Source organism: Pteropus alecto, unplaced genomic scaffold (assembly GCF_000325575.1).
Source record: "Pteropus alecto unplaced genomic scaffold, ASM32557v1 scaffold76, whole genome shotgun sequence".
NCBI classification, from domain to species: domain Eukaryota; kingdom Metazoa; phylum Chordata; class Mammalia; order Chiroptera; family Pteropodidae; genus Pteropus; species Pteropus alecto.
The window spans coordinates 4983894-5001993 of NW_006443138.1; the positions used below are offsets into that span (position 1 = coordinate 4983894).

The 18100-nt window shown below is 37.7% G+C and overlaps 1 pseudogene; it reads left to right on the forward strand.

Annotated features, from left to right (window-relative positions):
* The first annotated feature begins 4622 nt into the window (after positions 1-4622).
* On the forward strand, positions 4623-4741 carry LOC112472341 (annotated as a pseudogene).
* The last annotated feature ends 13359 nt before the right edge of the window (positions 4742-18100 follow it).

The window sequence follows — 18100 nt, forward strand, 5'->3', positions numbered from 1 at the left end:
AAAGTAATTATCTGTCAAGAGATCACAATACAGAAGAAATTATACACCATTGTACCTTTCTTCCTTTGCTTTATACAGCACCTAGGTTAGTTCCCTGCTCTTGCATCACTTTATTTTCATATTTCTTGCCTTTGATTCATAAGGGCTGCCAGTTCTCCACAGGTTTACCACTGAGAACTCCACAAAGAGTTTTTGCCATGAGAGGCCTGATCTTTCTTTCTGACATTAACTGTCCCGTTCCATTTGCATTTTTACTGGAAGCAGCCTCAACACATCTTTTCTTCCAACTATTAATAAATAGTTTTCTTAGGAAAAACTGAAGTGGTAGGGAGGCAGGGATGGAGAGACAGAGAGAGAACAGAGTCCAAGTAAAAAACTGACACAAACAGAAATGTTTGCTTATAATCAGCCTAAAGGAGCTATGCTGCCCAGAAGAGTTTCCTGACAAAACCACCAAGCCCTCTAGAAGCAGAATAAGTTATTACAGGAAGAAAATTAGAAAGTCAAGAAAAAGAACCACGGCATTGCCAAGATCACCCTGAACAAAGGTGAACTAGAAGGTAAGCAGGTTTATATTATTTGAATAAAATGGCTTGGTCAGTGGTCACACCTGGTATGTCACACTGGACACATTTTATCCAGAAAAATACCAAAAGTGCTGCATTGTGAAGCTGCTTCAAGTGAGAGATGGAATAGAAAAAAGAAAACAATAACATTTGGTTGCTGTTTCCCCAGACGATAATATGAGACTGCAAGCTGAGAGAAGAAAAGGGCAAATGAAACATGATGAGGCAATAAAAAAAACAGAGAATGTCAGTCCAATTTATTATCTATATTTTGACAATTAAAAATAACAGTTAATTCAAGGTAGTTAATGACTAACAAAAAGTAGAAGGTAAAATAGTCAAGAATTAAATTCGTTAAAGCTACCCAAAACATCATATCTGCACATTAAAGTAAACCAGGTTGTGTTAAATATATTCCTTGTTTACGAGAGAGGAGAGGAGAGGAGAGAAGATGAGACAAGAGAATAAAGAGATGATCTCACTCTCTACCACGTAAGGATATAGTGAGAAAGTGGCTGTTCCATGCCAGGAACAGAGTCCTCACCAGAGCTTGGCCACGCTGGCACCCTGATCTCACACTTCTATCCTCCAGAACTGTTTACTGTTTAAGCCTCCCTCAAAAGAATTAAATTCCTATTGCAAAAAGAACAATATATACCTTTCTGTGAACAGAAAAGTTTATGTTCACGTGATGAAGAACTTTTCAACATAGCACAGTGCCAACGCTTCCCAGTCAGCCTCTGCAAATAAATAGGCCAATATGAGATGTACGCTTCTCAATGCAAACCAACAGTCCTCGAAAACCCACTGTAACAATGACAGCAGACATGAAAAAGAGAAATAAGAACTAGTCTGAAGCCAGAATGCAGAGACTGCATTTTCTTCACCTAATATTCGCCCCAGGGCTTAGCATAATGCATAGCACACAGCGAGTACCGATTAAATATTTGTTGAAAATATTTTGGGGCAATGGCTATAGCTGCTGGTTAATAGGTATATTTATATCTCCAGATATATTGAGGTAGAAAAAATGTTGAGAACCCCCTGGGTTAGTGGCAACTTACCCAAAGTAGAAGGGTTAAGAGTGAGTAGCATCTGGGGTCCTGCTATTATCTGCGCTGGTGGAGTAACCAAAAAGAATTTTATTATGAATCTCAATATTCGGGGTAATGAGGAAGAACCTTATCAGAAGACAAGGTAGGACCGATCCAACCAGACCCACAGATGAGGAGCCAGGGAACGGGGAGAAGTCCATACACCAGTCTGTACAGAACAGTGGCTATGTTCTCTGTGGGGCAAGTTGAGTAAATGATATCCATAATGCATGTAGATTTTTTTGGTAATCAGGCACTTAGCCTTTATCAGGACTCAGAGGGAGCCTCTCCTGGAGTATCCAGGGTGTTGTGCAAGCCCCCCAAAATATGAGATAACAAGGAGGGAAAGAAAGTTAATATTCCACGATAAAACTAGACAAAATTAATGGTAAGATTAGTTTGCCAACAAAGTAATCTGTCTTCTATTCAAAATCATCAGTTTTCACTGGAGGGCCTATTGTCCATTACATGTTTAAATGGAAAGAGGCAAATTCTCATTTGCCAGTAGCCTCTTTACCTTCCGGTCAAAAATACAGACATGGTAGCTATATGGTCTTCCCTGCTCGTACCTATAATATGAGTTATTTCTTTCTCAGATGCCTTCAGTGTTTTTCCATTGCTTCCTGGGTCATAATTAAAATATTATCTTCATTCCATAAGCATGCTCCCTAGAGATCCACCTGACTCCTATTCTTCCAGGTGGTGGCAGTGGAAAGTTACCAAAGTTAAGCAGCACAGTAAATTAACAAATGAAGAAATAGATGAAAACAGTAAAAATGAAAGAAATTAAACATCATTGAACTCTTTTCTTACTTCATGTCCTTCTTACCCCTTCTTTCCTCAACAATGCATTTAGCAAGATGGTCCTCCCTTCTTGAAAAAAAAAAAAAGGTCCATTCCATTCCTATAATAGCCTTTTTCCTCTTCTTCACTCTTTCTCTAATCATTTTATTGTTTTCTGCAATATATAGCCTACCCCTTTTTGGGGACTGGTGCCTGAGAGGTAATAAAAAACATGGGGCCCCATCTCCTACATAGATTTTTTTTTTTTTTTTTTGCTGAGTTTCTGGTTTCTCTCACTCCTATACTGCTCAGTGGCGGGGTTGGGGTGGGGACGGGGGGACGAGGATTCCTTGCTTTTTTATCTGTCTTCCTGGGTTTGGCTCCTCCAGTACATTCTGACTACCAAGATTTATCTGAATGAGAGTCCCTGATTATGAAGCCGTCTGCTCTGAAGACTGTTAAACTCGTTGCAGACCTCAATGTTGACCCTTCATTCCCAGGCCCCTCTGTGGCCTGGCCCACCATGCTATGTATCTCCTGTCTTTGCACATCAGCTCAGGCAGACACGGGTGTTTCAGTTTCAGCACCTCGTTCTGCACAGAAAACCTAGTACTACTCAGACTCTGATATTATCTAAAAGTTATTTTCCCTCATCTTCTGAGTAACTCATCCATCATAATTTAGTTTCATATAAAAAAATTCCACCCAATTATATCATAAACAGTTCTGTTAGTGCTGCTGACAATTACTAAATTCATAGTGCTGTATGGCTATGTTATATATTACCAGCAGGAGATTAATCAATTGGGTTTCCAGTTCTAACATATTCTGGTCCCATAAAAGGCAATAAGTAGGAAGCGTTGCATTGCAGGGGCCATTTGAATGTCAGGGACAAACAAAGTATTTCATGCATCGCTTGACAGCTGTAACTGAAAGGATTGTTCCATCACATAGGTCTACAGATAGTGAGGAACATCAAAAGCATCTATTGTTCCCAGGTGGCAAAGCTGCCAAATTACCTCTACAGGAAGTCTGACTACAACATATATAAACTAGTCAGTAAAAAGAACTGCAGTTTTACACAATCAGCATCCAGGAATAGTCAGGAAACCCCAGCAGAATATATACAAATGACTGGGAGGTAATTTATGTAGAGAACAGAAAGACCTCTTTGCTTTGGCAAAGATTGTAGATAAATCGAAGCTGAGGAAAGGCAAGCTTTGTGGGGTAAATGATAGATTAGGAATCAAACAGAGTAAGTGATAAGGATAAACAGGCTGATCGATAAATGTATTCATTCTTTCAACATTCATCTGTGCCCAGTTAGGTCTCAGATATTACACTAGGAGTTACAGAAATAAAGATGAACAAGATGTTTTAGTTCTTGAGAAGCTCACATTCCAGTGCAAAGACAAACACATAAATAAAACATGGTAATAGATGGTGAGGGCTATAGTAGAATTATGCAAGGCCTTTACAAAGCAGAGAGAAGCGACTAACTCCATGGAGCAAGTGGAAATAACCTCTGAATCGTATCTTTAAAAAGAGAAAGACTTGACATGTGGAGAGAGGCACAGAGACAATTCAAAGTGTAAGAAAAGGTTAGAAACACCAAAGGAAGGAGGTAAAGGTAATAAAGTGCACTGAAAAGAATCGGTTAGGAGAAGGACACAGAGGCATCCCAGAAGCCACGAAAAGAGAGATATTTAATGATCACAGTGAGGACAGCAGGGTCAGAAGCAGCGAAGCTGTGGCAGCGAGATGCCAGGTTCCATCACCCAACCACACCCAACAGAGACATGTAGGATATTGGCTGGCGTAGAGTATATATTGACAGCTTAAAATTTGAGAAGGATAAATTTATTCACTTGAAGTTAGTTCTCAAACGTATGAGCTTAGAATATTTCACAAAATAAACATCATATGAATGAGTAGTCCTGCCATAAGAAAAGACCAATATTGCTCTGGCAGGATTTGCTAGCTGTCATGTCTACTGACTTATAGATTGCAGGGAGAGAAAGAGAGAGAGGGAAAAGGGAGAAGGGAGAGGGAGGGAGGAAGAGAGAGAAAAGAAAGAGAAGGAAATATAGAAATATGAGAAATTTTGTTGCTTGAAAAATAAAATGCTGCCGAGAGAACTTAGAAATCTCTGTAAAAGAAGATAAAAGAAAATTTAGAAGTCTACATCTATGCCACCCTGAACAAGCTCGATCCCGTCTGATCTCAGAAGCTAAGCAGGGCTGGGCCTGGTTAGTACTTGGATGGGAGACTACCTAGGAAGACCAGGTGCTGTAGGTGTAAAAAATAAAAAATAAAGGATCGTAAGCTGACAAGGTCCTTGCAATTTGTGAGGTCAACCAAGGGTCGCCTCACTTTAAAAAAAATAGCAAATAAAATTTAGAAATGAAAAAAACATCCAATAAGTCACTTATTTCTGTTCTCTTCATGGACACATTGAGTATTTTATAACTTGCTACTCAAAATGTGGTTCTCAGACCAGCAGCATCTGCATTGCCTAGAAGCTTGTTAGAAAAGCAGCATCTTGGGCCGCACTCCAGACTTGTTGAATCAGAATCTGCAATTTATTAATATCCCTATATGAATCACATGCATACTGACGTTTGAGAAGCATTGCTGTATAGAACTGAGGAAATTGTCCATGCTACAAGAGGGCATGGAAGCTACCGCTAAGGCACTAAGTAGAAACATAGTGCCTTCTCCACCTCTGGTCCTCAGCTCCCTCTTGTGGCTCTCACTTTGAAATCCTGCAGGTCTGTCAGAGGCTTCCCTGGAATGTCTCAGAATACCTACATTGTCTATATGCCTATATCACTGTGACTAAACTCAATTAGGTATTAGGAGGAAAAGAATATGATTATCTCATTAAAGTAATGTCTCAGGAAGTAAAGTGTGAAAGGCTGATTGGATTCACATTCTCAGCAATTATTGACATTTTAAGGGTATTTGCTAATCCAAATAAATTTCTAATTGGTAGTCTATGGGTAAGAGTTATTTTTGAACAGGGAAGGCTTCCAGGTATGCATCGTCCCTGCCTGCTGCATGATACTGCTAGCAGAATAATAAATTTTTAGAGCCCACTTATGGCCCAAATATAATAAATTAAACCACATTCATCTGAGTTATGGAAATAATGGTGATGACAGACTAAGCAGACTAGCTAAGATTAAATGACATATTATAATAAGCAAAATAAAAGCACAGATAGATAGAACAGTAAAAATGGATTCAGGATTAGAAAAATTGAAAGAACATATTTAACTAGATGTTGAAAAGAAGTGAACTAAGAAGAAAATTAACAAATTAAATATTCTATGCTAAAAAAAGTTAAGATAATCTCTAGAAAAATATAAGGGATAAAAAAGTAAATAAAGTTATACATAGATCATTTGGTTTTATAGGCTATTTAAAAACTGAAACTAGAAAAAAAAGGGTGCTATCAAATGAACAAATGAAGGCGTTTCTAACTTGAATAATAACCATAGCATTACTGCCTACACGATTCAAGAGGCCTTTCAGATGGTCTTTCAGTAGAAGCTTCTAAAATCAGGAAGTGATATAATCTTGGCAGGGATCCAAAATTTAAATTATCTATGATAAATGTGAATAAAAAGAAGCATTTCTTTCTATGCTTTCTCATTGGGTGAATAAACAGATAGGTTAAGACTCAAGAGAAAAATAAAATCGTTTCAAAGGAATTTAATTTTTGGACAACAGAGAATGGAAAATTGTATGGAATAGAAACAAAATGAGAAAAACTATACAGGTATAAGTTTGTCTAGATTTGAGCAAAATCTGTACACTGCAAGAGCCAAGTTACTTAACCCTTCTAAGACTTCATCTCTTAATCTGAAAAATTGGTTTAACAATACCCACTTGGTTTTTTAGGGTTGCCTTGAGGACTTGGTGAAAAATGTAGGGAGTCTCACTCAATGGCATTCAGTAAAAATTTAACCTTTCGTTTAATTACAAAGTGAAGGAAATATGAGTAACAACAGTATTTTGAATATAATAAGCTGTAATTTGTATTCAATAAAAGTTCAAAAATTATTTTAAAAAGAGAAGGGACAGTTACACACAGATATGTGTATGTATATATCCATTTCTTGTCTCTCTATATTTTTTTCTTTTGAACCTGCTCTAAGCCATCAATATTAATTACTCTTATAAAAACTCTATAGCCAGATTGCTTGGGCGCAAATCCTGGCATCGTCATTTATAACTGTATGATCTTAGAAAGCATGTATAATTCTCTGTGGCTTAGTTTCCTTATCTGTAAAATAAGGGTAATGGTAATTCCTAAATCTCACATGTTTCCAAGGCATTTGTTCTTGCCTGTTTGCCTTGCAACTCTCTTTACTTAACTGGCAGCAGCACATTCTTTTACCTCCCAGTTGTTGATGGCATGCTTCCCAAAGTTCCATCAGTAATCAAAAGTTGTGTTGAGAACACTCCATGAGTGTAACAGCCTTACGATTTAGAGAGACTTAAGGTCTAGTTCTACCTCTGTTGTGTAAAAAATTAAAATTTCTTTGCTTCATAATGTCCAGTGACCAGCCCTGAGCCCATCAATGGTGTCCTGTGTCTTTGCAGTGTGGACTTTCAATGTGGTTTTTCCTATACAGATGCTCCTGGGTCTTTTAATATTCTCCGCTCTAATTTGTTTGCTATGGCCATTTTAAAGTATTTTAAAAATTATATGGATAAGACCTGCATTCTATAAAATATTAACATTATACAGATGTGTATCCATCCCCAGAGGTGACCACTTTCATAAACTTTACATGTATAAACCCCAGACTTTTCATGATGCATAATGATAGATGATGATAGATAGATGAGATAGAAAGATGACTACTGTAACCCTAGAGCAGGTTTAACACCTAGCAGACACTTAATAGACATGGCAGAGTAAATTAATTACTATACCAACTATATCAGAGACCTCTCGTTGCCTACCAGTATCCATTCTTCCTAATTTCTCTTTCTTTTACAGAACCCCTGATTTTATGAGTATATTCATTACAATATTTTTATTACATGTTTGTCTCCCTCATTAGGATATGAGCTCCTCGATAAAAAAACAAACAAACAAACAAAAACCTATGTCTCCTTCAATCTCATTTTCATAATTCCTAATATAATATCTGGCACTTACAAGGCATACGGTAAATGTTGAATGATGACACCATTTATTGGTCCACATATTGTTCAGTCAGTAAACTTTATGAAAGAAAGAAACTCAATTGTCAATGGTCCTTACCTTGTCATTCTCCACGGATTACTTGCCTTTTCTCAGCCATGTATTAGGACAATGATTTATCCATGGGAAAACTGATGAAGCTATTTCTATCCTCTGAGTTTTCTGTAAGCCAGTATTTTCTGCTGTGTTTTACTGACTTCTTAGACGCCAAATTTTGTAGAACTATAATCCTTTTTACTAATTAGTAGATAGTAGTCATGCTTCCTATGGAGGTAATTTGGCCATTTTGCCACCAAGGGTAAATGGGATGACTTCATTTCCCAGCCTCCCTTGCAGCAATTACATATGAGCAGAATCGATGTGTGTATCTTCTGGATGGCCCACCCACCTCTTCTGCCTTTCCTGTTGACGGAAATGCACATATAGTGGTGGTGAGATCCTAGATAAAGACGATGGCTTGGGGATAAGAGAGCAGCAGGGTAGAAGGATCCTGGTTCCCCGTCGCCATGGACTGCTTATGCCCAGATGGAGACATGAGAGAGAAATAAATTTCTACCTCAGTTAATGTCTTAACTAATATAAAAGCAGATTATCTCATTGGGTTTTCTCTCTCATTTTTCAAGCAGACAACCAAGTACCAGTGGAGTACCCTGTACAGATTCCACCACCTCCACAAAGGCAGTGCCAGCAAAACAGAGACAGTGCATTACATTTACGTATCTATTGTCTGTATCACAGAGTACATTCATGCCTTTTTCCTCTACTAATAGGTGATCTTATCAGCTTACTTTCTTTTGCCCACTACTGTCATATCAGGTGAATTCCATCTGTCAAGCACTAGGATTTGGAGAGAATTCTTTATCACATGGCATGGATTAAAGAAATGGCTTTATTAGGAAATTTTATATAAGCCAAGGGTCCCCTGAGGCTTTCATCATCCCACAGAGAAGCAGGCTGGCACAGATGCTGCTGTTGCCACAGTTTGAGTCTGGGTCCCAGTGGAGGAATCCTGCTTTCCTACGTGCCTCCATTTTATAGGGCAAGCACGGGAAGCAGCCTCGTCAGTGCTCGGTGCCACACAGCTTCAACGTAGGATGCCAGCTGTTTATATAAACAGTCAGAGAAAGCCAAGTATCTGGATGCTGCAGTCTACCCATCAAGGGGAGGAAGCCACAGGTTCTAAAGGAAGCTGAGCTTAGCTACAGCCCACTGACAGAAAGAGACAACCCCTCCTCCTCCACCGTGTCCCAGCTGGCTTACTGTTCAGTCAACCAAGAGTCAACAGGGTCAGACCAAGGCTGACACTTCCTACACAGTTCTATGAACATATAGCTATTTTTGAATTACAACTTTAAATGAGTCTGTTAAATCGGATTAGATAGTCAAAGGAATACATTCCTAAAAATCAGTCTTAAACAATACACACTAATGGCAATAGAGTTTCCTAGAATAAGCAAAAGACTTATGAAAAGGGGGTTATCACCAAACTACAGGTATCAAAGAGAATTTAAAATAAATTCTTTACATGTGATCATTAAAAGAGCATAGGCAATGAACTGTAATTCATCTCCTAAAGTAATAGGAAGATTGATTTAAACCAATAAAGACTAAAATATGCTAAGGTTGCTATATTTTATTCTCTTTCATCTTAGATATTTATTATAGTAGTCTGCTTTTAGGGAAATAGCATTGACTAAAAAAGATTTTAAGTTAAAATAAAAATATTATCTACATGAGAAATTGAGAAAGAATTAAAGATGAAGCTTAGGGAAACCTCCAGAGTTTTTATTATTAGATTTTAAAGTAGGGACATTGGAATGGTTGCCCCCAACAGTACTATGCATTCAATGATGGAACAATTTTACCTCTATCAGCTCTAACTGTAATGAAGAAGAAAAGAAAAACTGAAAAATAAAATATTTAAAAAAGTAAAAACATACAGTAGAGTAAGGTGAGTAGGAAAACTAGGAGAGATGTGACTGTTGAGAAATGCACCGAAGTATGGACAGAACTAACTGCATACCAGGGAAACTATTCTGTACCCATCCAAAACCTCAACCTAGTCCACACACTTTGGTAATTAAAGGTAGAGCTATATCCAGGGTTATTTCTTCCGTAAGAGCAGGATGGAGCCCATAGAACAACTACTAAGTGCTTGGTTTAGTGTATTTCCATTCTAACCCGGCTCAAAAGTCATCTCCTCCGTGAGGTCTTCCATCCTCACAGGGTGAGCGCCTCAGGGCAGGTAGGACTTCTCCTGGGTATTCCTGACTGATTCTTAGGAGACACTCCCCAAACAGGATATTGAATTACATCAGAATGTAGACCTAGAGCGGTGCTTTCATTGACCCCAAATGAGAAAATCCACAGTCTGTTTAGTTAAAATGAATAGATTTAGATTCTGTACCAAATTTACCACACTTGGTAACTTGGCAAATTTGCTTGTGAGTTTCACATATAATCTGAAAGAGCCGACAACATGTGTCGCCAGCTTAAAGTCTACGTTACGATCTAATGGTGGGAAGAGAAATCTAAAGTAATTTAAATAACTCTGCTGCAATTTCAACTAAGGGCAAAGCACAGAGCTATAATGAGTAACTATAAATAAGGCAAGCATGTCACAAATCCAAGAGACCAGTGCAGTAGGCACAGAGAAAGAGATAGAATACCAGATTATCATTTCACTGGCAGATCTTCAATTTTTCAACAAGTCACCAATGAAAATGCTTTTTGTATAGAGGAAATATTTATTCACATTATAAACCACAATAAAGCTTGACATAACAATTTATTATGGTTAAAAGATTCCATTTAAGAGACAACTGAGACTATGCTTCTAAGGATCATGGCAAAGAATGAACAAAGTGAACTGGTTGGAGTGTCGAATATTTTTATCAAACACCTGCTAGTCCCTCCTCTGAGAGTTCCATTAATCAACCATTTTCAGGGAGACTAGATTCACACATCTATCTTAAATGTTTTCTAATTTGAGACAAAATGACATTTAGTTTTAGAGTAAATTAAACTAGTTTCTGATATAGGATGAAATAGTCTCAAAAATATCATAAAGATTTTCTAGGGACAATCATACATTTTTTTTTTATTTGAAACCTGAAATATCTAGAGAACAAAAACTCGTTCTCACTATTATGTCCCAACTCAAAGCCTTGTACAAACGGGCAATTAACATATTTGATTTAATGATACAATAAGGATGCCCCTTAGTTGCTCGTTAATATGAACTCCTGAGTTATTTAGATATAGTACCATGGGCTACTGACATTGCTTTCTTATATCTCTCTAATTAAAACCAATTTCTGTAAAGTTATTAAACTATCAGCTAATCGTTTAAACACTGACTGAATACTTTTGCACCTCAGTTGTCTTGGGAAACTGTGAAAATATATGAAGTGTAAATATGGCCCTTACCTTCAAGAAGATTAGAATCTTATTAAAAAACAAAGCTTAAATTTTTTAAATCTTGCATTATCAAAATAAAATGCCCAAATTTTAAGAATTATAACATCTATTTCAAAAATATATTTTAGTCCAGCAAATCAGTCAATTAATATTAAGTTAACATGTTAAAACAACAATGGAGAACTGTAACTCCTCATTTTCTCAGTAAGCTATTTGTGATCTTTTATAATCTGGTCCTGAACTACCTTTATAGAATTATTTCTCATTGACACCTCCCTGCCCACTAGGCCATGCAGTATGTCAGATGAGAATATTCCTTCCCTTCCTCTTTCATATCACTGTTTCTCATGATCTTCTCTTCTGTTTATGTTGCTATCCAACCTTACTTCTTAATCTAAAAATAATCTCACTGTAGCAAGATTACTAGCAATTACTAATATCTATGTTTTCCTCTTCTATTTGGGCATGTGGTTAAATTCATTCTTCATTTCCTTTGCAATTAGATGTGGTCATATGTCAGAGTCCCAGAAAACAGAACGTGAATGGAAGTGCTGAAGGCCATTTCTAGGTCTGGCCCATAAAACTTCCACCTGCAGACCTCTTATTCCAAGGATCTGGAAGAATTTAAAATAGCAAGTTGGAAGGATCCAGGGTCCCCAAATCACTCTGTGGAGCAGAGACACCTTCCACCACTGCTGACCTCCTTTGGCCTGTCAGCCTGTGATATGAGTGAGAAATAAACTTACTGTGTTAAGCCACTGAGATTTGGGAATTTATCTGTTACAGCAGCTAGCATTATTTATTTTAACAAATACACCTACTTATCTTTTAGTCATAGATCAAAGATTCCTCCTCTGCAGTCTTTTTCACCCCCTCAAGCAGAATTAATCACCCTCTTCACTGTGTTTCCAGAGCATTTATTATGTATATTATTTATTGCTGTCTAATTCATCAACTAGCTTCTGAGCTCCCTGATTTAGATACTCTTTATTCATCTGAGAACCCTTAACTTAGCCCATAGTAGGTACTCAGTGAATATCTTTGGAAGTTCTTGAATGATTGATGGTATCTGAGAATGCTGTATTAATTTAATAGAATGCTTATACATTAATTTGAGTTAGAACACAAAAGAAAACAACACCTTTTTTTTCCCAGTTATAAAATACCACTTGGATCTAGTAATGTATTCAACTTACACTTGAATGCTATGCTTAAACAATAACATTTCTTTGGATAAACATGGTTTATTTATTCTTCCTTTTTATGATGCTTAGCAATGTGAATCATCAAATGCAACTACTATAAATGCATTTCCTCTTCTTCCAACTCCTAATAGCCCCTTAGGGTTTAAGTGACAACCTGCTGGTAAATAATTATGATCTGTTGCAATTTTTGAGAATAATTTTTCTTTTTGACAAAGGAAAACAGACTGTTGGAAGGATACCTCTGGTGTCCATTCAAGAATAATCTAGCCAGAAATAGATAAAAAGGTCTGCAAAATAAATAAAAATGTAAAACTGAAAATATGCAAAGGTTCGATTTATAGTCAATAATGTTAAAAATTGAAATAAAACCCCAACATTTCTGAGTTCATAAGTATTATGTGCCTGCTTCTCTCCGAGAGTTGCATTACCAATGCAGAATTTCTTGGGGATTACAGATGGGATAGAGGACCACACATTCGCACTCACACACATGCACACACAGAATAGAACTGCATTATATTCGTGTTTAACTAATGAAAGAAACAAAATATTATATTTCCTCACAGCCTCTATTGTCCCTCAGGACTCTTAGCAAGGACTGATAGCACACTGCCCACTCAGGGTAGCGTCTCACAGGTCCTAAGAGCACAATTCTTCCTAAGTCACTGCCCTTTAAATCTCAGGCACTAGAACATTATTCCAGAAGCAGTAAGACTAACATGGGATTCTCTTGATTCTCAAACCAACATCAGAGTAAGGGCGGCCCCATCTCCATACAGGAGAAATGGGAAATGAAAGACAGAAATAACTCTATATTCCAGTATTTTGAGAAGCCCATCTCCTGTAGTCTGCATGTTTTATTCTGATATCCTTTCATCTAGTTGGCTGTCATATGAGTTTGGTCTGAGGGTTATGATCTAAAATCCACTTCCCTATACGTGAAACTATGCCACTATTTACCAAAAGGTAAACAAGTATAATTTTCATATTTTCTAAATTTGAAATTTTTTAAAATATGAAATACTTTCGCATCTTCTAAAATGCTATACATTTAAAAAAATTTTAGGAAATACTAACTGATCTGACTTCTGAAACTGTCGATTCTAGCAAAACGAACAAAGAAAAGTTGGGCCAAAAGAAAACATGAGGGAACCTGTCATCTGTATCATGAAATTTTCCTATTAAAAAAAGCCCAGAGCAGAAATTGAGAACACAATTGCTACAGTGATGCTTGCTGAAATTTAGAACATTAAAAATGCTGTGAAAATCAAGATTTTAACATTTTTTAGAAATACAAAATATCTTGAAACTGTTCTCTCATCACATTATGTGATAAACAAGTAACTAAGATAAGTAAATAGGACTCGCTTTATTTCCAAAAGCAAAGAGGGCAAAGAATGTGAGAAACATTCTTAAATCACGCTCTACATCCAGCCAAGTAACAATGATATGCTGGCTTCTAATATGAGTCACAATGAGTAACAGCGATGCTATTATGTTATTAAAAAAGAACAAAAAAAGAAAAAGGTAGAGTGCAGTAGCAATTATTTCATCACCACATAAAAAGCTAGAGTTGTCCATCTACATATTCCCTTGGCCATGCTTCCTCCTACTTGGGTAGCTCAGTATTCTCCACCAGCATCCCTTGTCCCGGGAGTGTTGAATATTCCCTTTTGGCTGCCACTGGGCAGTTGGGCCTGTCAGTCACCCTCCTCGGGTGTCTGGCTGCTCCTGCTACTTATAGATGTGGAAGCTGGCATCCCATGTAACAGCTGGAAAGTCTCAATACCACCTGCAGATTTGGGAGACTTAACTCTGATGGGAGGGAGATAGGTAGATAATGACCCTCGCTTTTCTCCCATGCAACGTTCTGAGGCTTGTCCAGGAAAGTTCCATATGCCAAGTGGATGCAGTTGCCAAGTGTGTTCGTGTCAGTTGCTGGCCTTGTTAAGTGGTAACCAGCACTGGAACTCATTGTTCTGCATGGCTTTACTTCTTCCCTTGCCTCCCTCCCTCTCCCACTTTTTAAAATTGTGGTAAAATTTACCACCTTAACCATATTTACATGTACAGTCCAGCAGTGTTAAGTATATTCACGATGTCATGTAACAGATCTCTAGAACTTTTTCATCTTGCAAAACGAAAACTCCGTACCCACCAAAAAACTCCCCATTTCCCTTCCCCCCAATCCCTGGTGACCACCATTCTACTTTCCATTTCTATGAGTATGACCTGGATTTGTATGTCCCAAAGTATTGGTACTTCAATCCTTGCCTCAGCCAAGTCTTTAGAAAATTCTTTCTAGAAAACAGTATTCTGTACAAATGAGAGTTAATCCACTGGAGTAGTAAATCTGTCTCTCTTAAAAACAGATCCTTGATTCAGAAATCAGAACTAATCTAGAAACTTGTACCGTATAATAACGTTTCATTTCATAAGTACCCTTTTTCGGTAAGCACCTGGTTTTTATCATTTTTTTATTGTAGATATTAAACCAGCCACGAGAGCTCCAATAACGGTGGTGGAAGGGTGTTCGTGATGGTGGAGGTGGTAGCAGTGTGGTGGTTAGAGATAGTTAGCCATTATTGAGCACTATATGTCATCTCATTTAATCCTATCTGCAAGGAGGCAAACTTCATTGTCACCATACGAAGAACTAAGGTTATGGAGGAGAACTGAGAACTTGCCTTGGGTCACAGGGTCAAGTGACAAAAGTGGATTTTGAACCGAAGCCTTTCTGCTCTCAGAATCTGGCCCTCAACTATGTGTGCTATAGACAGTACCTCTCTTTCAAACAGTTAAATCAATCTGAGTCCTCTTCTGTACCAGGAACTTTTCTTAATACTTTACATGCATCTTTTTTGTTGTTAAATCCCCAAAATGATTCAATAAAACAAAAAAAACCCACAAAATCCTTTGTATTATTTTTCCCCAAACAAATCTAGGAAGAAAATAAAACTTCACTATATATTTTATTATAGGAAAAAAATGGAAAATTTATGAAATCTGTGAAAAAATACATACTTATAAAATGTAGTTAGATTAGTAAAATGAAAAGTAAGAAGTATTTCTTAAAACAGAGAAGGATTGTGAAATTAATCTGGGAGAAAAATGAATGCACAATAAAATTACACACTATTAATATTTTCAAACATACTTAATTTGATCTGGAACTTGTTTCAATGTTAGTGCCTCATCCTAGTTGGCGAGCATCCTTTTTTGCTCCCCAAAAGTGGTCTGGGGCACCTTTGTCTAGTATGATTCTGGCCAGGAGGCCAGATAAGTACCATGATTCAATAAAAGCTTCGAGCTCTATACAACCCCCAAAATTACTACCCAGTGTAAGAGTCCCTGGTATATCACTCCAATTGCTTCAGATTAGTCCATACCTTTCAACTGACTTAGCAAAATAGCCCATTCCTTCTTGCTTTTGTACTTTATAAGTGCAGTCATTTACTTTCATCCCATTTTCCCTTTCCAGCTGTCCCCACCTTATCCCTTCCTGCTTGACACCACTGTGATAGATCCTTACTTATAGCCTGCCTTTCTTTCATCATAAGCATCACTACAGATAATTTTTTCCTGAAGTACAAAGCATTATCCTATTCAAAAATTTTCATGAATTCTTCCTGTCTTCCAAATGAAATATCTGCAATTTTTTTTCTGTCACCCAAGGCCACGCCTACCACGTTCTCTAGCCAGAGCTGGGTGCAGGCTCTTCCATTATGCTTTCTGCTCTGCCTGTTTCTGCAACTCTGTTTATCTTTTCTTTGCACCTAAAATGAGGCCCCCCTCACAGTCTCTACCTCAAGCCTTTATCAACCCTTCAGAGTCTGTCTTTCAGGCACCTCAAAGCCTTATGTCCCATCCTCAACTAACTGTGATCCCTTCTTTACTTTGATCCCCACCACACTGGGATTGGGCCACTCCTGTGACACTCAATTAACCCTATCACGTACTATCACCTTACTCAATGGAAAGCTTAAGGACAGGTATGTTGTCTTTATCTTGGCTTTTCCTTTGGAGGCTAGCACACAGCAAGGCTCATTAAACGTTTTTAATGGACGTAAAAGTTTCAGACAATTTCAAGGGATTTTGGTGTTCGTCAGCTGAATTTTGAAGAAATCCAAGAGCTGGGAGATTCAAAGCCCAGATTCTTCAAGCCTTTGTCGACCAAACAAGAGAGGCGAGATAGTTTAGCAGGGAAGAGTATAGATTCCGTAGCCAGGCTGCCTGGGGTTAAGTCCTGGCTCTGTCACATACTAGCTATGATGTGACATTGAGCAGGTTGCTTTATTTCCCTCTGCCTCAGTTTCCTCACCTGTAAAATAGGGATAATTACATTGACTACCATAGAGGGTTATTAAGAAAAATAAATGAGTTGATATTTGTATAGCACTTAGCTCAGTACTATAATAAATTGATAATATTAATATTAATTTAATATGATTAACATATAATAAATTAATATCCTATTAAAACTGGGTCTCCATGTTTTTGTTCCTTCTGTGATAGTCACCTTCCGTTTTCAGACAAGGATTCTGTGAACTTGGAGAATCTTTCTGGTGATTTATATTTACTTAGTATGAGGTTAACTTAACATTAAATATCAAGACATAATTGTCAACAAGGAGATTCTAGACTGCAGGCAATTTACATGGCCTAGAGGAAGCTTCCTGCCACACAACTGTGTCAACAGTTTCATGTCCCCTGTTCTAGAGGAGGCTGTGAGTGTGGACCCCAACTCCTCGGTCAGAGTTGCTGGCAGTGAAGGGAAGGGGGCTGGGGGCTGGAAGCATGTCTGCGTCTTTCTTTCCCAGGTTCATTTCCTTATCACCTGTTGTTAATACCCTTCTTATCTTCTCCTTATTTTTATTTCACAGTGTGTGCTGTACATCTTAAAATTTGTAGCTAAAATCTGCTTCAATTTTTCAGTAAACGGATGCAATATTTGGTTCACTTCAATTCCCCGAATACCTCTAGCACCACTCTGTGCTAGGCACTGTGCTTTTGGTAGAAAATCAAAGAGAAATGAGGCAAGATCCTTGTCCTTCAGGAATTCCCATTTATTTGACACGAAAACACACAACTGTAAGGTAATATGTTAAATGCCTTAATAGGAGACTAGACAATGTGCAGTGGTTACACAGATTGATTCTGCCCTGGGGACTGGCTTTATTAAAACATCCAACAAATTAATAAACAATACTGGTCGATTTCATTTCATCATTCTCTGTGTTTAATGTGCTTTGTATGTGAGGCTGTTAGCAGGGGATATTGAGCTGAAGGACCAAGAATAGTCACTATCATCGTATTCTTGAATATTCTGTTTACAGAAACCATGCCTACATAGTTTGTTCTGTTATTGTAAAATGTGAATAAAAATGATAGGAGACAGTTTTTAAGAACTGTAGCTTTAAAATTGGATCATTAGCCCTCTACTGATAAATGAATTCTTGCTGTGCTCCAAACAGGCCTTGGTGCCTTTGCTTCCCTTCATGCTTCTATCACCAGATTTCGACATTGACCCCCGAATTCCAAAGGCCACTGACTGCAACTGCAGCTAATGATGGGCTCTCCAAATCATCCACCCTGGATTACACTCTTTTTTTTCCCAAGCTTCCCTCAAATCAGCTGTTTATTTGCAGGCTTGAACTGATGTCCCATCTAGCCTACTTCTGTGCAAGCTCTGTAGTCTCTAGAAACAAACTCCACTTCAGAAATGCATTCTCACAAAAATTACAAACAACTATTGGTCTGACCACAGTCAATGATAATTCTCCAGAACTTGGCTTGACAAGGAAAAAAATG